We start from the raw sequence: 22,817 nt of genomic DNA on the forward strand, positions 1-22,817 counted from the left end.
ACAGCTTGAGAAACTGGTCTCTGATGCTTTTCCCATTCCAATTCTAGTCATTTTCTAGGTCCACATTAATTTCTCCTCCTCTGAAGTGACTTTGGTGATTTTCATTGTATAGTCAACAAAGGTAATGGTAGATTCAGATGAGCCAAAGATACCAGAAAATTCACTTCTTCACAATGCACAGATTCAGCACTTCATTTGCTTTACCTGATTCCTATGGTAGAAGAAGCTGACATTGAGAGGCGATCAGACTGGTTCAAGTTCACACTACTAGCAACTGGCAAAGCCAGTGATAAAGCAAGGACTTCTTACTAAGATACAATCACATTACACTCACTCTTTCATGTAGAAGGCAGGGCCTGCTGGCTTCTCAGATAAAGTATTTTCATCTTTGGAAAAGGACTGAATTTCCAGGACAAGTACAGAGACTGAAACATTCCGTGTGTATCAGGGACAAGATCCTAGGAGTTACTTTGCATTTGGAAATGATTGCAGTTTTAGCTCTGATGCGCGTTGGTCTTGATGTCCCAAGGTTTTTCTTAATGTGATTCATCAAAGGAAATTTGATTTTCAGCATTTGGCTAGTTGTTTTCTATTTGCCATGCATAATGAAGAGATTTCTAGGGAGTCTATGTTAGGGTGTGGTTTATAACAGTCCCATCCAGGGACAGCACCCAAAGGCAAACTCTTCAAGTTGTTTCTTTACAACTTATTTTTGTATGTTCTTTCTGTATTACAAAAGTTGTGCTAATTCACTGAGGGCCTTTGGGAAATAGTTACACAAAAAGAAGAAAATAAATATGACCTCCATTTCTAACTCCTGCCCAGAGAACTTGGATAACATGTTGGCATCTATAAGGCAAATGTCTGATTTCACTTTGGGATGCAGTGACCTGGTGAAAGCATGCAGAACTAAATTAACCATTCTTCTGAGAATGTGCTGACCAGACAAGTGGGGGCAGAACTGGCAATGGCCCCAGTATGGGGCAAAGTATGCATGTGTGTGTGTGGCATGTGGCATGTGGCAAAGGTGCTTCTTATTACAGGAGCAACTTTGCATGTTATATAAATAACTCCAAACAGTCTCTGTATACAGCTATGCCTTTGATTTTTGCAACATCCTAAATGTGTTTGGTTTATGTTCCTGCTTCACAGAGCTGGAGGACATGTCTCCTTCTAATTTAGGTAATTAAACATAAATTATGACAATCCTGGAAGTAATTATAAGCATCCCAATGTATTAGAAAACAGGTTGAGGAATCAATGACTTGAGGCAAAACTCCTGCTAAAAATCATCCCAGGAGATTGTAAAAATGCCCATTCTAGTCCCTTGCTTACAGATTCTGAATATGTGGGTGAAGGTGAGTCTCCCGATTCTCAACTTGTAAATAACAATCACAGATAATTCCATGAACTGCTTTCTGAATGACACTGCTAGCATTTCCTCTTCATCAGAGTTTCTCAGAGTTGGCCTACTGACATCTACTTGCAACATGCCCAACCCCTTGCTGCTACCTCATTTGAGGTCCTCTTCATCTTGCTCTAGTACTAACTGTACTTGTTAAACAGGCTAACACTCTGTGCCCCCAATCCTCGCTCCCCATCCTTGACTGTGCCATAAGAAGTATCTTCTTAAAGCAGGATTTCTCAACCTCGGTATTGTTGACATTGGGTACTATTGACTATTGAATGATTTCTTGTTGTGGGCACTGTCTTGTGCCCTATAGAATCTTTAGCAACATCTGTGGCCAGTTCTCACTAGATACCAGTAGCCCACCTCCAGTTGTGACAGCCACAATTGTCTCCAGTCATTGCCAAATGTCCCTTGGGGGCAAAATTTTTTCCCTGGTTGAAAACCACTGTTCCTCAACCTTAGGGAAGAATGGGTTAGTTTCTTCCTCCAATGTCTGAATGTTTTACCATAGCATTCAAATATCCATGTGATTTGCCTCCAAACTGCATTTTCTGGCTTGTCTATTATTAAACTTCTCAATGACCCTTACTCTTCACCAATCTAGCCCTGGTATTCACACTTTTGTACTTGTTTCTGCTTTTTCTCAGGGCTTCAGCCTTCTTCCTTTCTTGCTTCCTTTACCAGGAAAACCTTAGTTAACCACCAAAGCTGAGCTCAAAATCCATTTTCTCCAGTTTTTCTTGCGTTTTCTAATTATCTCCTTTTCTGTGTACTATACGTTTACATCTGCTTCTGTCTAGAGCATACTCATTCAAACTTGTTTTGCAACCAAATTTTTTCCATATCTCTTTCACCCTTGTAGATAAGGGCCAGACCTTACTTCTGCCCAAGTCTCTGGTGCTTAGCATAGAAACAGCACAAATTGCCCTTAATAATACAAATGAACAAAATGGCCACTTGGCATTTAAAATATACCACAGAAAGTGAAATTTTTCAATCTATATATTGTAACTTACTCATCAAAAATAATGACAATAAAATTAAATGTGAATGTTATAGACTTATGGCTTCACACTTACAGCCAGGATGTTAACCATCAACAATTTAGAAAATTGCATTTGCATTGTACATTAAGTTCTTAGGTAGATTTAAGTTAAAATCAGTAAGCACAAGTGACTCAATTATTAATAAGCAGGCCAAATTAAAGCCACTTTCCAAACAAACATATGAGCCATGTCTGCTTTAGTGTTTTTCCTTTAATAGATATAAATTAAACCTCAAATCATCTTTGAAAAGCACTGATTCAGTAGGTCTTATGTGTGACCATCGATGGTGGAACTGTTACAAGGGGAACTCCCAAAGAGTTTTAGGTTTTAGGAGTTGCTCTATTATTGCCTTAACAATAGCAGTGATTTAAAATAATTATCTTGTCTCCATTTCCCCTCAGTGCCTTCTGTCCTTACTTTATATTGTATAACAAATGCATTTGAACCTTCTCATCTTAACCCTGGGTCTACAGTGCTTACTTCTACCACCTTTGCTGCCCTGAACTCAGAAAAAAGAGATAGGTCAAGGGTTTGAGGGTGAAATATTGCTGAGGTGGGAGATCCTTTGACAGTGTCTCTTTTTATTTATAATGAGTCAATACTTTTTTCTTTTTTTGAGATGGAATTTTGCTCTTGTCACCCAGGCTAGAGTGCAGTGGCACGATCTTGGTTCATTGCAAACACCACCTCCTGGGTTCAAGTGATTCTCCTGCCGCAGGCTCCTGAGTAGCTGGGACTACAGGCATGAGCCACTATACCTAGCTAATTTTTGTATTTTTAGTAGAAATGGGGTTTCATCATGTTGGCCAGGCTGGTCTCAAACTCCTGACCTCAGGTGATCCACCCTCCTCGGCCTCCCAAAGTGTTAGGATTATAGAGATGAGCCACTGCATCTGGTGAGTCAACACTTACAACTGACAATTGACAGGAAATAAAATCAAAACATATGTTGAGTTAAAAGGAAGGTCATTCTTCTACATTAAAATCTGTAATAGGATTCTGCCTAGAGTTTACCAATATACACAACCTAACTCCTACAACACTTGAATTTCTCTACACAGGTCACCTGTGTCTAGCAGATTGGGCTACTGCTTAGAAAGAAAGAGGGTTCAGGATTTGTGTTCCAGCGATTTAGTTTAGGTTGTATTAAGTTCAGACTGTGTCCTGTCAACATGTAGTCTTTTTCCTAACTTCAATGTTGAAGTTACAAAAAGAAAATTAAATAATATTTACTTAAGTTCTGGATATATCTTCAGAGCTAATTAACTGTTCACTGACAAAATGAATCCTCACTATGTCATTACTCATCTAAAGTGTTATTCAAACTTAGAAATAATATGCAGAATATAAATATAAAAATAATTTCTTTTCCATTTGAAGAGCTTATTGGAAAGAACATGTGATGCAAATTTAATATAAAATTTTATGCTATGCTATTTATGCCAACATGATGTCTTTTTATGTAGTACTTCAGGAGAGTTTTCCTGAATATCTGGCATGATAAGAAGAGACTTCTGGCAGGCAACTATAAATTTCTTATTCCAGTAGTTATGATTCTTCTTTATGTTAAAGTTGAAGGAATGAGACAGCCCATACAAATCTATTTTCTTAGTATCTGCGTATCTTGTGGGTTTCAACATCTGTTTGTCAAGTATCATCTCACTTGTTTACCACCAGCAAATGGCTTGCTCCTTTTCATCTATGTACATAAACACACACTCTCATAAGCACGAATACTTTAATTTGGGCAGAAGCAGAGATATAATCTATAAAGTACTGTGTATCTTTCCCATAGCCATCATATGATGAAAAATAATGTCAACAATTGTGCAACTGCAGTATGACAAGTGTGAATGCCCTAATTGGTCAACTGGACCAGAATGATGAGTTGTTTTTATTTTAAACCAATGTCACTTCTAATCTATTACAGTGGTAATGAACAGCCAGGCAGCCTATTTCCCACGGATATCTTCAAAGCTCTACAGATTGCCATTTGAACCATTCTTTAATTGCATCTGGCACAGATTGTAGCATGCTCCATAGAACCAAGAAGGCGTACTAACTAGATTTGGCTATCCTCAAGTAACTATAATGATGATGCTTTATATGACTAAAGGAGGGTTAGCTTCAGTCTTTACTATGAACCATTCTAACCACTCAGCACACAGCAGGTCTCTGAAAATGTGAATTTTTATGGCAATGTAGTCACTTTTTGATTTCTTATTGGATTAATGGGAGTTAGGAGTATTTTTTGCTCTTGCTTTTATTTTGTGTGTGTGTGTGTGTGTGTGTGTGTGTGTGTGTGTGTGTGTGTTGTGTCTGTGTGTATGTTCCGATCTTAGAAGTAAAATTTTCTGGATAATTAAGATAAAGTTAGAAATCACCAGATATGTATTCTCCAAGCCTTTTCCCAGAAAAGTTTATCTCTTTTTTATTGGAGGGATTTTACTCTTGAATTTAGTTTGCCATTGAAAAGTATGGGTTTTGTTGTAAACTTTTGCCTATTGTCTTAACTCCACTGTTAATGCACATTGCATACCATTTGCAAAAATTTCAGTGGTGACTGAAAGAATGGTTGTATCATACCCTCTTCCTCAGCCAGTGATAGTTCACTAGTACTGTTTATCTACTTTGGCTCAGCAGAGACGCCTACTTGACTCCTGGGCCTAGGATGAGAAGAAGAAGGAGATGTGGTTCCCCTCAAGCTGACCTTTGCCTGAGTTAAGAGGTAGTGACGTTTTTAGAATGGGAAGGAGGCTGATTCAAGAGCATTTCTGATCAAACCTGGAAGATTAGACATATGTTTTATCTTGATTTCTCTCAAGTATTCTCCTAAAATGAAAAGAAAGGCATAACAATAAAAAGGCATAACCTACAAGGACAAGAGTATGGAGAAGGAGGTGGGAATACATAACAGATGTCAACAAAATTTTTGGAAGTTTCAACATGAATGGATGTGTGGTAATTAACATTGCCAACTAGAAATGTTCAAAGCTCAGGGACTGGAAGGGGTCAAGCAGCCAGCAAGAAACAACCTGATTTACCCTACTGAACCTCAGACAGGCTTAGGAATAAAGGCACCAGGTATTTTTAAGGCTAGGAGATTGGTGGAGTTGCAAGGCCAAGCCCATATCGGACATTTGGTTGAAAGTCTTTAAAAGAAGCAGCCAAATTTTCACCTCCACTCCACATATCCAGAAAACTGCTCCTCTCCCACACAGGGAGAAGACCAGAAGTTGATTCTTTTGAGAAGTTAAACCTTAGACTGGATCCAGAGGCACAGATGAAAGAAAGTATGCAGCACCAGGATGAAAATAAAAATGCGAGTCAGAGTCTACACATTGATGGGTGAGGCCCCCCGCCCATGCCTGTTTTCTTACCTCTGTCAGCCGCTAGACCATGGTCAGTTTGGTTAAATATCCTCCTCCAACCCCTGACCATCTGTACCCCACCCAACACAAGCCTTCCAGCAGGACATTGGTGGACTTTTCTTTGTAAATATCGCAGAGCACCGAACAGACCTCACGATCTTAACTTTCAGGGCTCTTCTAACAAAATATTGGGTATCCATAGAAAAGACCACTGGTCCATAAATCCCACCTAAAGACAAAAGAATTACCAATCTGAGTTTTAGTGCCTTACTCTGAAGTATAAAAGCAAGCTTATACTTAAACTTAAGTAATAGAAAAGGCTTAAATAAGAGCTAAGGGTCATCAGGAGTTAGAGAAAGACTCTATCATAAAAGACAAAAAGCATTAAAATAAAGGAAACAGCGCAGAAAAGTATAGTAAATAGCATTAAGTATATATATAGTATGTATATTGGTATACATACTATAAAATATAAATATAGCATATTATATATAAATATATTTATATTTACTCTATATAGCATATACATACTATAAATTAGTATATAACGTATACGATACACTATATAGTATATATATAGTAAATAGTATAAAATATATACAAATAGTATAATCAGTAGCCTCATAGAACTAAAAAAGATCCAAGCATGGAAGAAGAGAGACTATAACACAGGACATTTTTAAAACAAGAAGAGAGTATTGAAAGTTAAGAGATACGACAGGAAAAACAATGCCCTAAATAGAAGCACTGGATGATAAAGGTGGGGCTATCTCCTAGAAAATAGAACAAAGAGAAAACAGGGGAAAAATGTAAGTTAGAGACTCAGTAATAAAGGTTTCCAGTAAAAGAACAGTGAACACCAAAAGAGAATTATCAAAAAATGATATAAGAACAATTTCCCGAATTGCAGTAAATTTCCAAATTGAAGGGGTCGCTGTGAGTGCTCACTGGAGTAGATGAAGATAGACCTCCACCAAAGAGTAACACCATAGAATTTTTAAAGACTGAGACAAAGATAATGTTCTATGAGCTGCCAGACAGAAGAAAACATGTTTTATAAATAAGATCAAGAGTCAAGGAAATCTAGAATGCAATTCGAATATTTTGAAATCACGAGGAAAAAATTTTTAATTAAGGATGAGAACAAAATAAATACATTTTAGTACTTAAAATAGTTCAAAATTTAGCCCCATATGCTGCACCTTTTCATGGGATGCTACTGAAAAATATCCTCCATAAACAGGAAAATACATGGTATCTAAAAACAGGGAACCAAACACAAGACAGAGGCAGAGGGAATTCACAGAAGGATGGAAAAGCGAAGTGTCAGGTGATGAGACAGCTCTGCAGCAGAGCTGGGAAAGCAGCTATGTAGGGTGAGAAGTGGTAGGCCAGGGACTCTGTTTTTTGTGTGAAAGGTGCTACTATTTGACTTTTTAAGCTCTATAGTCAAACTAGGCAATAAAAATGAAAAGCAATGGCAAAATTTGGAAAAACAAAAACCTAAATAGAAGTACTGGAAGATAAAGATTTCAAATGAATAAAACTGGATCACTAGTTATCTCTTCAGCTTCTCTTGGGTTGTTATACAAAATGAACATGTATTATGTACCATAAGCCACCTCCATTAGGAGATTTCTTATGTATCATCTCACTTAATACTAATGACAACTCTGTAAGTTGTTATTTTTGTCCCCATATCCCAGATTAAAGAACTTAGGCTCATAGTTCTGAAGATTTGCCCAAGACCTTGGGGCTGGCAAAGTCAGACCTGACCTCAAGCCTTTCTCACCTTGTGTCTTAGGCACTTAACCATATCCCAGAGTTTCATTTCATTATATAAGAAAGTTTATTTCAAAACTTATGGACCACCAAGCTTCACCCAACTTACAGATCCACAGCAGGGTGAACACCTGGATGATAACTAGAATTCCGTGGTTGGGGCAGGAACAAGGAAAAAGAGGGAAAAATGGAAAGCGATTATCTGAAGAGGACTTTTAATTCTCAGAATGAATTGCCCGTGTTATTTTAACATTGTGTGTCTTAGAGTTTTGGAAGACTATACACAGAAATTAATTATTCATGGGATAATTTACTTTTTTTAGCCACAAGTGAATTATACAGTACCAAAAGTGAAATGAGTTCACAATATGTAATATCTTTCAGAAAAAGAGGCCTTTATGAGAGTCAGAACATAAGAAAGGCATCTGTAAATTGGTAGAAATACCTAGAAATAGGGTAATTCCTCTAGATCAGCACTTCTTTGCCTTTAAACAAATGAAGTCAGATCCTGAATTTTGAGATTACAAATAATATCAAAATTATTTTCACAGCTGTGCCACATTTTATTTTTTAAAGTATTATCTTGAAAGAATAATGTGGTTTCACTCAGTTTAATTATTTTAACATTTTTTATTTTTGGAGAGAAAAAAGTCTCAAATTAATACATTGCTACTTCTTTGGATTCAAGTTTCATATTTCCCTGTTTGATCTCAAAAAAAAAAAAAAAACCCACCAAATTAGCCAATCTGCAAGCATTTATGAGAATCTATCACTTTCATGGATGGTTAAGACCCGTTTTAAACAAGTATATTTCTGCATGTAGCTGAAGAGTTTTAATTAAAGAGACCATTCTAATTCTCAATCAATACTTGGATGTAAGTGACTAAAATCAGTATTTATTATTACAACCACAGTATGTGGTGTAATAGAAAATCAGTTGACCAACAAAAAATATAGGTTTCTTGTTCTGATTGTTACCTTCATGTATCTAGGAAAATCACTTAATTTCTACATGACCAAATACACCCACAGATAAAATTGAGAAAATACCATCTACTCTAACTACTGGTCGTGCATATGCTGCAACATAGGATAGCATTTCAAACAAGCACAAAGCACTATCTATCTACAATATACTCTGAAAACGAGGCAATATTGATGATGTGTTTCCCCAAAGCAGAGTCTCCTAAACTGGATTGCTTTTATTAGCATTGTATGTAAGTGCAGATATTTTCTGAGACACCAACAATGCTTTTGCTATTGAAACTATTTCCCATAGGTCCTCCAGATTGGAAGGGCTGCATAACCATACTAGGGAGGTTTTCCAGGTAAAATCACATGGATCATGGCGGGGGCTTGGGTTAGAGAACTGGCTTTGTCATAAGAAAACTTGGGCAATTCACTCAAATGTTCTTAGCCCTAGTTTCATTGACCATAAAAAGAAAGCCCTCATATGCCTTATAGGGCTCTCATTAGGTTCAAATGAATAAAGAATATGAATATCTTTATAAATGATAAAACACTAAATAAATGTGATGATGATGTTACTACTAATAGAAATATCAGTATAATATAAACATCCAACTGTCCCATGGTGACTACTGATGGTTCATGGAATACTACATACTTTTAGTAATAATCCTGATGACTTTGGGATTGAAAGTACACCTCCTAGACCTGGAAAAATTAGGGCCCTATACTCTTGTTAACCGAAAAGGGAAAATTGTAATTATGGAACCAGAGTCACATTACTGTGGAAGCAAAGCACCCTCCTCCCCAAATCCCACACATGGCCAGATTAAAGGACTAATGGTAATTAAAGATTGACACAGAGTGAATAAGATTAATATTAGAAAAGGATTACATCAGAAAAGATTTACATCAAAGGATTCTTTCTCTTTTCTCCCATAGAAGGCCTAAGACACAAAAGAAGTCTTATGCAAAACATTCTAAGCCTCTCAGTTATTTTAAAAGAAGCTGAAAAATATGATGAGGTAAGCACAAATTTCTTCTACTGGAAAATGCTGAAAGTTATAATATGCTTAAGGTTTTACTCCACATATGGGAAAAAGCAACATATTGGAGGACAAATTGGGTCATGGATATCCAGGAACTTTGGAAATATCTGGAACATTGTTGGAGGAGAGCCTATATAACAGGCAGAATGAAAAGGTACCCATAAGCCATCCCACAAAATTTTAATACCAACATGTGTCCTTGTTGAGCTACAAAGATGCAAGGTTTTTTGTTTGTTTGTTTGGTATTATATACAAATGCAGTGGATATGTGTCTATGAAATAAACATATAGAATAACACTATATGAACAACAAAAAGAAACATTTTCAGTGGGGTTGCTTAGGACACTACCAGCTCGGAGCAAAGTCAAGCTTAGGACCCAGCAGAGGTCTGCTCTGGCCTATGAGGTTAGTGGATACCTGGGCCTGAGGGACCATGGGGCATTTCTTGGATTTTCTGGGGCTGTACCAAACAAGTTTGGTACATTCAGCATTTGTATCTCATGGACACAATTGCATTTATTTAAATATCAAGATCCATGCCATTGGCACAAAGGCCAGTGATATTGTCATCATCTTTCATCCATTTACCTATTAAACGAATGCTTCTTGAGTACCTACCATACACCAGGCACTGCTGTAGGGACTTGGGAGTACAGTATTGACTAGGAGAACACTGAACTTCAGGATAAAATACAAGGTTATGGACAGTTGAGAATTTTCTAAAGGAAAGTAAATGTAAGATTTGGCTTCTCCAGGACTCAGATCTATATTTGGGCTGTCATACAGAATTGCCATAATATTACCAAAATACATATAGCGCTCAACAGTTTGCTATGTAAATGTTGGTAGTATCATGGCAACACTACTTCATACAGTAGACCTTCTTGAGGATTTGTGTCTTCAAGAAGCTTAAGTTTTAGTGCCATACTGATTCTAACAGGACCCATTGCAGTGCTAGGGCCCTACTGCTAAGGTGTGAGTACAAAACGGGAACAAAGTTTTGCTGTCAAACGACATTGGCTTGAATGCTGACTGTATTGAGTGCTAGTGCCGTGGCTTGGGAAGATACCGTATCTTTTAAAAGTCTGTATGTCTTCATCAGCCCAAAGAAAATCATAATAGCACCTATGTCCCAGGCATACTGAACATCGAATGTGATATTGTACATGAAGGCACTTTGCATTTTGCAAAGTAAATGTTAGTGCTATCACGACAATTTTGTATGCCAGTCCAGATAGATATAGATCTGGGCTCTGAAGAGACCCAGGGCTGCATTTTCTTTTCTCTACACAATTCTCAAATGTGCACAGCTTTGTATTTTATTCTTATTTGTAATGATTATTACTTATAACTTATAAGAAGGTTCTTAAAAATCCCTAGTATTTTCTACAACTGGGTAGGGCCTCTTAGACCATTCTGAATAGACACATCTATCTGCAAGATAGCTTACACTTTGCTGAAATCTAAGGGGACACAATAATTGTACAACACTATCTGAAATAAAACTATATAATTAATATCTGAATTGAGTTCCCAAATTTTCCTTTTCCTCACATCTGATATTTTGAATAGAATCATCTAATACAATGAACCAATCAGTTACAGATGACCTATGATAACTCCCATGTTTTATGAGAAGATAAATGGATTATAGAAAATTTCTAGTATTTATGAACAAGGAGAATTCTTTTCTACAATTACCTACTTCATATTATATTAGAAATACCATTTTCAATGAATTTTCAATGAATTTACAAACTATTTGGGGGGAACTTGCACTAAGAATATATTTCACAGATAGAGAAAGACCGTAGAAAGTTATAATCTTTATAACTTGCAAAAAAAGAGACCACAGACTCACCCTCAAAACAACGCAGAAACTACAGAGGTTGATCTCATAAAGAACACACCTGGAAGAAATAGCAAGTTTGACTAGAGATGGTTAAACTATTAGATAACCCTAATCTAGGAAACGGGGAAAGGATTAGTCAGACGGGGCTCCAGTGAAATCTCACCACATAGGGAAAATGTCCTCTCTTATAAAAAGCAGTACTTGGGTCAAATGTTAAGTGAAATAAACCAAGCACAGGTACCCTAAAGGGTCTATAAAGGAAATAAAAATATATAATTGATGGGTCACAAGAAAGACCATTAGAGACTAAGAGTGCTTTTAGAAAGAAATGTGAGATAAAGTCCAATCCCTAGGAAAAAAGATAGAAACCGAAACAGTAACAATTCACAAAAATATGTTTGTTTTGGTGCAGGCTGTTGTTAAAAAGTTTATGACATGTTGACACAGTGGCAGAACAGCTCAAAAATTCTGGAGATGGAGACTTCTGTCTCCCATCTGCTCTGCTCCCTGTCTATGGCAGGCTAACACAAAGTAGCCTTGTAGACTAGTGTAAAGTGGTGCGTTAATTTTACAGACTTACTTAGCCAAATGAATCACTAAAGGGCTACAACTCTTGAAAACATATTGAGATCTGGATGAATTTTCTGCTTCAGCTGCACATATTGATTACATTAAGCAGATAAGTGCCATATCTTGAATTTATTTTATGCGGTATAGACAGCCACAGAAAATAAAGAACCAGATGCTGCAAGACAAAAGAATTCAAAAGTGAATGTGTGTGAATTATTGTACACAAAAAAGGACTAGTCAGTTTGTGAACAGATAGAGTACTTTCAATAACAACAAAAAGGAAAGTATAGAGGTATTTATACCTTTTCCCAATACCCCGCCATGACGACTTGACATATAGTCGGTGTTGGCAATTTTTGGCAGTCTCTACGGAGACTGAATAAAAAAAAAAAAAAAAAAAAAAAAAAAAAAAAAAAACGGAAAGCCTAACGTGCTCATTGTATATCACTCTTGGATTGAATTAGGCAGATTTTAATTAAAAGATTACTACTAACAAATAGCAATGATGAGATTTCCAGGGGCTAATGCTAAACCAGGATATTTATGCCTTATTAAAATGAATTCCTCTAGTTTACAATAGTTTTCTACATGTCAGAGCAGTGCAAAGAATTGCCTAAGATCACAGAACATTTTGGCCTAAACAGACCTTATGACCAGTCTTTTTTTATTGACACATAAGAGTTATACATATTTGTGGGGTACATGTGATATTTTGATAGATGTATACACTGTGTGATGATTAAATGAGAATAATTGGGATTTCATCACCTCAAACATTTATCATTTCTTTGTGTTGGGAACATTCCAAATTTTCTCTTTTAGATATTCTGAAATATACAATAAAGTGTTGTTAGCTATAGTTGCCCCACTCTGCTAATGAAGACTAAAATTTATTCTATCTAACTGTATTTTTGTACCAATTAATCAATCTCTCTTTATCTCTACTTTGGTGCTCCTCTTCCCAGCCCTCTGGTAACCACTGTTTTACTCACTGTCTCCATGAGATCAATGTTTTATTATTCAGCTGTAAAAAAGAATGAAATCCTGTCATTTTGAGCAACATGAGTGGAACTGGAGGACATTATGTTAAGTGAAACAAGCCAAGCACAGAAAGACACATATTGTATGTTCTTACTCATATGATCATTCTTTTTGGTAACTGTGAAAACTGAGATGAATAAGGGTAGAGAAGATCAGGAGTGGAATTAGATCTCTATTTCCCAACAATTCTGTTTCGAGTTCTTTTATTACATCAAACAGTTGTAACAGCTCACAAAGTCTAGCCTGAGTTTTGAAGAGAAAATTATTTTCTCAGAGGCAAATTTCTAGAAAACTGATAAAGTCTACAGCAGCCGTCTCCGACTGGGAGCAGAAACTGATTACATGCAGTAGAGGGAACACTGGGAGTATGCTAATGACTTGAAAGATTAAAGAAACAATGGCTTCTAAATTCAGCTGATAACATATTAGTTGGTGCACAATAATTACTTTTGCACCAACCTAATAGAAGAAGTTCCCTTTACTGTTGTGTAATAGTGCTTTGGCCATTAATAGCATTTGTGGTGAAGTTCAAGGAGGGTCAGACTGATAAATTATAGCAAGGCTCATGTTGTATAGGGAGCTATCTTTAAACAACAGGTAATTAACAACGCAAGGCCAACTAAAACACTAACTCCAATTTCTGGAGGTTGTCTAGCTCTTGGCATCCCCTTGCTTGAATAACATCCCTGACCAGTGCTACAATAAGTGACTCATTACGACAGTCCTTATGTTGGTTTTGCAGGCACCTACATTCTCACTAAGCAGCTCACAGTCAATTTAAAAGCAAATGTTTCCAAAAATTTTACTGGTTTCCTTGTACTGCAAATTTAAAAGGAGCCTGAAGATAGCAGAAGCTGCTGATAAAACTTGGGCTAAACTAGTCTCTTGAATCTGAACCCTTTGGGAATAAGGGCGTTTCAAATGCCAGCTTTCCGAGAAACCTTTGCTTAGTTGGTAAGTTTGTTACCAATATGAAGCTTGGACAACAGAAATAATGTGTATCTATAGGAGACAATGAGTGAAAGGAACTGAAGCCAAGGCCAGCACCTGCTTAAAGTGTTTGGAGAATCTGAAATTTACATTCCTAGAGAAAGAAGCAGGACATGAAAGGCTGGGAGATATTTTTGGAACTGAAATGGAAAACCAGTAAGGCAAACCAAAACTTAGAGGGAAAGAGAGATTTCATTTTACAGAGTAATACAGTTACGAACTACACTCACTGACTGTAAACCTGTCACCACATGTTATTGTAGCCTTAAAAGATGACTTGCTATTCCTGGAAATGATCTTACGGTTACTGTTTATTTTATTAAAAGAGTCTTTCTGTCAAACCTGATCATATCTTTCAGCTGCTCCCCATTGCTAAGAGTTTGTGTCCAAACTTCTTAAGGCATTCTGGACCCTTTTCCATCTCATTACATTCTTCCTTCACATCCTACACTTGAGCTATAGGACCACCCACTTGCAAGTCTCCAAACGGTGTGTCATAATGGTTTGTGTTCACTGTTTTTTTCTTGTGCTGCTTCCTTTGTCTAAATTGCTCTTTTTGTTTCTTCCCTTAACCCCTTATGAATCTGCTGTGTTGCAAAACTAAATTGATAAACTATTCCTAACCTACATCTCAGGGAGAACTGACCATTCTCTCTTCAGTGTCTCAGTGCATCCCACAGATGCTTAGATCATGGTAAGGATTCTACCCCAAGGCATTTGCTTGTTTGAGAGTTGGTCTACAGTAGACTGTGAACAACACTAGGTTAGGAACCTTCTCTGCTTTATTGCTGTAGGTGTAGTTCTTAGCATCATGCTTGCATAGAGAAGATACTTGATATTTGAAGAATGAATGGATCAATCAACCAATCACTGGATATATACTTGATGAGATTGTTTTAATTATACTATTGCAGCATTATCATTGCTTTAAAATGTTTGTAAAAACTATAAGAATGAGCACTGTACAAACTCTTTATCTTTTTCTTTCTTGGGAAGAAGAAACATTTTAGAGAATCTCGGGTTAGAAAGGACCTTAAAAATAAATTCACTGAAAAAGACAAACCAATTTCCAAGTATAAGAATCATAACTGATGACATAGATATAATCATACTTATTAGGGGACAAGAAATACATCTCTAGAAAATCAAGCAAATAAGGAACAGACAAACACAGGTCATGGTTTGAAAAAACTTATTACATGCAGCGACTCAAAAGCCTGAGGCACGAGAATCACTTGAATCCGGGAGGTGGAGGTTGCAGTGAGCTGAGAGCACGCCACTGCACCCCAGCCTGTGGGACAGAGTGAGATCCTGTCTCAAAAACAAACAAACAAAAAAACTTATTACAGGGGTTAAGGAAGTAAAAAAATATAGTAATAAAATTTAGAATTCCAGGCACAAACAAGGAATAACAGAAGAAAATAAATAGGCCAAGGCATAATAGGAATTGATTATCAAAATTTAAAACTAATAAAAATAATTAAATGCTTTCTTTCAAAAGGCGTATTCTGTAAGCTATAGCATAAAACTGGTCAGTATTCACAAGTAGCTTGTAATAATAATTTCTAGTTTTTTTCTCAATATAAGCAGTTGGTTCACTTGGATCAATCTTTATGCACCTTCTCTCCTTTTACTTCTTTCCTGGCCAAAGTTACCACACAACCTGAGTATAAGACAGGACTTCTGATTCGGCCCTAAATTGCGGTGATGGTTCAGCACAACCTTTGGTTTCAGGCTCTTAAGACTGATGAGGCGACTGGAAAGGCCAGCCTAGAGGAAGGATCTGTATCTGGCCTCTGCTAGGCAGGTAGTCACAGTACTATTGGCAGTATCTTCCTTCTGGATCAGAGACACTATGAAAGCCTTATGTCTTTGAGGTTTATAAAGAGCTTTCAAAACTATTTTCTATGACAGGCTCAGTGGGATGTAGAGGGCAACTTTTTCTCCCATATGTTTTCAACAGAAATCACTGATTGATTTGCCTTAACACTATCCTTTGCTTCAGTGCGATTTATAAACTGCCTTGTTCCAGGAGGAATAGGATAGCCTAAAATGAAAGGGACATGAAAAAAGAAGGGAACAATGGGTGGGGACTTAAAATGTAGCCAGGAATTACGTAAAAATGCATGCAGTAATGACCTATACAGTTGTTATTGGGTATGGCTAAGATAACAAAAATCAGAGCTAAAGGAAACACCTTTGATCATTGACTTCCTTGGGCACAAGTAGATTAATGGCCTTTTAAGCATTAGATAATATAGGGTCAGTCCTTGGAGAGAAAACTCCCTTGAAGAAGTTTCAGACGCTATCAAGTTATAGAAAGGCACCACATTCTAAAGGCATATTTAAATCCAGTGGCTTATTTTGCACAGGTAAAATTATAAAGATGTAACATTTAACTTTTTTTTTTAACAACGTAGGTTAAATGTGACTTTGGTCATCAGCATAACAGACTTTGTACCCATGGTGGTAGAACATTTTATGGAATTTGAAATATATGATGGAAAAATATACTCAGGAGATTTTTAATATCCAGAAATAAATTTAATAAATATATTTCCAAGTAAATCACAAAAAAAATTAAAGCATTCAAAAATCAAAAGTTTATAATGGGAGAGAAGCAGCAATATGTGGAGATGTGAATCATCAACTGACTTTGAAAATTTAAAGCATGTAAAAGCATTGACGTTTTCATGCTACTCAATGGCACAAAGAACAGAAAGGAGACAGGTTTTATTTGTGTCCAAGTTATGATTTTCCAAGTTATTAATGATTGACTAATGACCCAGAGGATGACTAATGATATGAGACTGCATGACAGCACATATGTGAAAGTGGTTTGTAAACTTCAACCAGCTGATGACGTTCATCATCATCATTAGGCTTCTATTACATGTCACATACTGTGCTTGTTGCTGCAATTAGGATAAGATGACACAGGCAGACAGCTGGAGCCACACAAGGCAAGCTTTATGCACCAACGTCCTTTAGTGGTTGGGGGTGGGGTGACATAGAATGTGAGGGTCAAGTTCAAAGGTTTAGTCAGTAACACACAGAAATTTTTATGTACTGTAATTCTCCTTTACCAAACCTGCTTTTCTCTGGATGTCTAGCTGGTAAAGAACCAAATCAACCATCCTTGCAAGCAAATGATATCAAGCAAGGGCAGTTTCAGAGAAGTCCAAATTTCAAATAGGATTATCTTGCAAAGCCAGTCATGACTCCAGCCCTAGTTGGGGCATGCCCCTTTATGTATTCATACACAAAGCTGAGGCTATGCTTGAGTTTGTTGTACTCCAGATATGGGATGCCTCATTTCCTTTTTGCCTGTCACTGTACATATTTGACTGATTACTGAATGGGAACTGCTTAAGGTTTATTTTATTACTCTGAAGGCAACTTATCTTCATCTGGGGAGGATAAGGGAGGAATTTTGGATTTTGCAAAAGAGACACATATTTGCTGCATTTGTATGAGACAAGTTAAAGTCAGTCTGCTTTTTCTTCCAACTTTTTACCTATTATTTGATTAAGAATCATGTCAACTACTTTCCTCCTCTTCTTCCAAAGAAACTACAATGAGCAAAAAACCAGCCACTCATTCATTGATTCAGTTCTTAAGGGCATACCCAGTCCCAGACACTGCATTAGGTACTAGGGAACCCTGATGAATAAGTTACAGTTCCTGGTGCCTAATGCATCCCTCATGAGTGAATGAATGAATAACTTGTGGCTCACACATAGTGTTTCAGGGAAAGAGAAAGTTGTTGGCTTGAATTGCCTTAGAGTAAGTCACAGAACCTATCTTAAGGGCTCAAAGTATTGTGTCATAAATAGCAGAGCAGATGTAACCCTTAGCCTGCCTCCAGTTCACAGTCTGGTGTAGGGTTTGCAAGTACATAAGGTTCCACAATACAAGGAATCACGTGTTTTGCTGTAAAAGAGGAGGTGAAGCGGACGGGGGATGTAAAGATGTTATCCACTAGGCTGGCGAGAGAAAAATTACAGCCGGAACTCTTTCCCAGGAAGGAATTCAGAAACCAAATCCAGCACAAAGGAAAGATGACCCTGTGTTGGTTTGTACCTTACTGTCCTTTCCTGTGTTGAAACGTTAACATTTTCAGAAATAATGGGTCTTTTTTTCCAGTTCAGTCAGCACAGACAATGTGCTAGCGGCCTGGATGAAGTTGGCCCATAAGCAGGGCTTTGCACTTAAAACAAAGACATGAGCTTTCCTGGCTGTGTAAATGAGAGTTGGGACAGTAATACACAGAGAAATGAGTGACACATTTGGTTGTGGGGATTAGTGCCACTGTATGGAAATGCCACATTGGCACCCCTACACGAACATTCTAGACCTCTTTCCCCAAAAAGAAAATTTCCCTTAAAGTGGCACTCCATTCAAAGTGTTTTTGGGGTACTCTTTTTTTAAAATCCTGTAAAAAGAAGGGAACTACAATTAGTAAATAATATACTTTTTCCTTCACAAGAGAACGGAAAGGTAAGAAATTTGCCTTTTTGTTGAGTTTATTTATCAAAAGGAAATGTAAAAGCAAAATGCCTAATATGGAACACTAATGAGAATTATTCAATTTAAACATTATAGATTATTTAATTTTATTGGCTAGAGCCAATAGACAATAAGGCATGAGGTTTAGTTTACCATAGTTTTAATTATATTGCCTGCATACAGATAGCAGGGTTCCTCACATATAAGAGATGTACAATGAATGAGTTTATGTAAATGCTGTTCAGTTAACAATCCATTGTGTATCCTCAAGAATACAAAAGAGAAAATGTTTTATCTGGAATGCGAAATTGTATAGGATTTAAAATTGACATGTAATTTTTCTTTTGCTTGTTTTTTAAAATAAAAAAATACTATAATTCTATCATTTTGGGAGGCCAAGGCAGGAGGATCTCTTGAGCCTGAGAGTTTGAGATCAGCGTGGACAACATGGTGAAACCATGTCTCTACAAGACACAGACAAATTAGCAAGGGATGGTGGTGCACACCTGTAGTCCCAGCTACTCTGGCGGCTGAAGTGGGAGGATCACCTGAGCCACCGGAGATCAAGGCTGCAGTGAGCCACGACTGCGTCACCGTCCTGCCTGGATGACAAAGTGAAACCCTGTCTCAAAAAAATAAAATAAAAAATAAATAAAAATAAAAAAACACCTCACTCTTTTGGCAAACTTCACTATCCAAAAAGCAGCCCCAAACCATAATAACATTTGTTAACCAAATACTTGGCTGATAAGAAAAAAACCAAAGTCTTCTGAGAAGTTACTTATTTTTAATCAAAGAAACACAACCCAGGTGCGCATTCTCGTTCCACTTTTTCTAGTTCACTGCCTGCACCAACAAGTATAGTAATGTGGTTTCCGAGAGTTCAGCAGATTCAAAACAGCTTGGGGAAGAGTGTGAAGAAGGAGGCGGGGTAAGAAGGCAGGACCTCAGAGGTGGATAAGTAGGAAGTAACCAGAAAACAAAGCATCGTGGGGCCAACACATATTAACGAGCCTGGAACAGCCCAGCTTTGAGCACCATACACCGCCATGGCCACAAAATGACACAGTCCTCAAGAAAGGGCCACATTGGGTTTGTTACATCCATTTTATGAAGACACAGTAATCTCTGAGAATCTATTTGTTTCAGATGTGTTGAAATGAAGTTTTACTGTAGAGACAGTCCGACAAGCTTTATAGCTATAAACGGAAAATATTTTAAAAGAAGACTTCAGGGAGAGTCTTCACTGAACATTGGTTTTCTCTTGATATCAGTAAAATCTAAAAGGAGCTTTTCTAAAAATTTTGTTTATATGTCAGAGCCTAAAGTTTTACTATGGCCTAGGAAGCTTTACTTATAATGATCCCTGAGTCTCATAACATCTGCTTTATTCATGGTGCTGTTTAATGAAGCAAGTAAGCAAAAACTCAACTGTTTTGGCAGGTTTCAAGATATCCTGGGCAGATGCCAGTAATCCTGAAGAGCCACCTCGAGAGCATCAGTAGCAATTAGTTACGGCTCCCATCAACCATGGATTATCCGCTTTCTTCCATGTGCATTTCTGAGCCTACAAAGGCAATGCGGGTCATATTCTAGAGGAGTATTTCCCAAATCTATGCCTTTTATAGCATATTCCTGCATGATGTTGCTATAAGTTTCTGAAGTTACGTATGTTTGAGATTGTGGTACATTATAATCTCCTGGAGACACCAAATACACATTGACACATTAAAGAACACAAGTGCTGCAGTAAAGAAAGCTGTTTAATTTTGTTTAAACCAATGTTCCCTAAATGAGTGTAATTAAAAGTCTCTCTCTTCTTTGTTTAGAGATCAGCAGCAACTGTCGCCATCTCCCAGAAGATACCAAAGGTCCAATGTTAGAATTTTTACAAACCAACTGAGGGTAACAGCCTCCATTTAGTTGTAATTATACAATTCTATTATTTCATATATTCTCTAAATAAAATATATTTAGTTACTCTGAGGAGTAACATACCACTGTATAGACAGACCAACAAGATTTATATCCATAAATGGAAGCATCAACATTTTAGAAATACCTAGAAATGCAATGAATAACCTTTTGTCATCTCTATAACTAATAAAAATGCTCTAATGATTAATATAAATACATTATTATTCTCTCTGTCTGGAACCTGGATTCTAATAAGAAAGTCATTGCTTTTATTTTTCTTTTGAGACAGCATCTCCCTCTGTCACCCAGGCTGGAGTGCAGTGGTGCGACTGCAGCTCACGGCTGCCTTGACATCCTGGGCTCCAGGGATCCTCTCACTTCCTGAGTAGCTGGGACTACAGATGTATGTTACCAGGCCCGGCTAGTTTTTAATTTTTTTGTAGTGACAGGGTCTCACTAGGTCACCCAGGCTGGCCTGCAATCCTCCTGCTTTGGCCTCTCAAAGTTTTGAGATCACAGGTGGAAGCCATCTAGACCAGCAGAGATTTATTTCTTGTTTGAGAATCCTGTGACTTCCCTACTCTCAAACAAACAATAAGAGCTCATAAACTATGAGGTATTAAATAAAAGTATAATTTTGTTCTTCTTTGACAACTTAAAAAAATCTTAATTTTGCTGAATTTTATTTCTGTTATAAATGGGGGAGAAGTTTTGTGAATTTATCAGCTATTTCCTATTGTAAAAAAAAAGTGTTCTAGGTAGTAGCCAGGGGTTTTAGAGATTACATCTGTTACAGAAAATAAATGAGGAGGGATGAAAGAAAAAAATGTCAAAATGGAAATCACATATTGGTTTCATTTTCTGCAGTTATCCTCGGACTAGGAGCCAAATGAATGATCTTTCACCGGGCCTGAGCTTTGAAAGAGAGGGCCAAAATCAAAGGCAGACAGGGCTGGTTAAATTAGTGCCATCCTTTTGTTAAATTTCAGGGAAGTAAATGCTAAGAATGTTTTGGGTGTCCTTAGAAGTTTGGGAAAGACTCCTCCAGGATTAGAGAATAATATGTAGATGCGAATTTTCAATCTCGTTAAAGTAAAAATGATCTTTTAAAAAAGAAGTCCAGGCCAGGTGCAGTTGCTCACATCTGTAATCCCAGCACTTTGGGAGGCCAAGGCGATTGGATCACCTGAGCTCAGAAGTCTGGCCAACATGACAAAACTCTGTCTCTACTAAAAATACAAAAAACAGCCAGGCATGGTGGTGGACACCTGTAATCCCAGCTACTCGTGAGGTTGAGGCAGGAGAATTGGTTGAACCCAGGAGGTGGAGGTGGCAGTGAGCCGAGATCATATCATTGCACTCCAACCTGTGCAACAAGAGTGAAATTCCGTCTAAAAAAATAACAATAAAATAAAATAAAAATAAGAAGTCCAGATGCAGAACAGAAAAGGTAGAAACTCTGAGATAAATAAGCTAAATTGAAAAAGGACAAACCCAAGTATATGACAGCTGTGTACATTTGTTATTTATTCTTCAGATTTATATTACCTTACTTTATAGCAGTTTATTGAAAACACTATAATTTTACTTAAAAGTAAAGTTTATGTATGTTATCCCCTGATCCTGTATGTTTAAATATGTTTACTTGCTAAAATGTATTTGTGTACTTGCTAAAAGGTATTTGTACATAAGTATACACACATACCAGCAGGGCATGCACCATCCTTTGTGGACATGTGCAGAGTGGCAAACAATTAGAGTCGCCCCACATGCACGTGGCATGTTCCCAGCTGAGGCAGGACACAGTGACACACTGCCTCCTTATTTCAGTGGCATACTGTGAGCTTTTCAGTCTATGTAGTACAATTTTTACATTTTAATGCTTTTTGTTGATGCTTTTGCTCTTAAAATATCCCCCAAGTAAGTGCTGAAGTACTGTGCAGTGTTCCCAAGTGTAAAAAGGCTGTGAAGTGCTTTAGGGAGGAAATAGATGAATTTCATTTAGGCATGAATTGGAACAGCATAGATGCAGCTATTGGGCCTGATCTCAAATTTCTGCAAGTATGTCTTTATTTTAGATTCAAGGGTACAGGTACAGCTTTATTAGATGGGTGTGTTGCATGCATGACGCTGAGGTTTGGGCTTCTACTGATCCCACTGCCCCAGTAATGAACACAGTACCCAATAGGTAGTTTTCTAATCCTTCATTCCCTTTCCCCATTCCCCTTTTTGGAAGCCTCAGTGTCCATTGTTTCCATCTTTGTGTCTGTGTGTACCCAATGTTTTAGCTCCCACTTATCAATAAGAAT

At 37.3% G+C, this 22,817-nt stretch overlaps 1 protein-coding gene across 9 annotated transcripts in view; it reads right to left on the bottom strand.

Annotated features, from left to right (window-relative positions):
* TRPM3 (transient receptor potential cation channel subfamily M member 3) overlaps window positions 1-22,817 on the bottom strand; it is a 587,648-nt gene that overhangs the window by 352,254 nt on the left and 212,577 nt on the right. The window lies entirely within an intron of this gene.

Source organism: Cebus imitator, unplaced genomic scaffold (genome assembly GCF_001604975.1).
Source record: "Cebus imitator isolate Cc_AM_T3 unplaced genomic scaffold, Cebus_imitator-1.0 Scaffold155, whole genome shotgun sequence".
In the NCBI taxonomy this organism is placed as follows: domain Eukaryota; kingdom Metazoa; phylum Chordata; class Mammalia; order Primates; family Cebidae; genus Cebus; species Cebus imitator.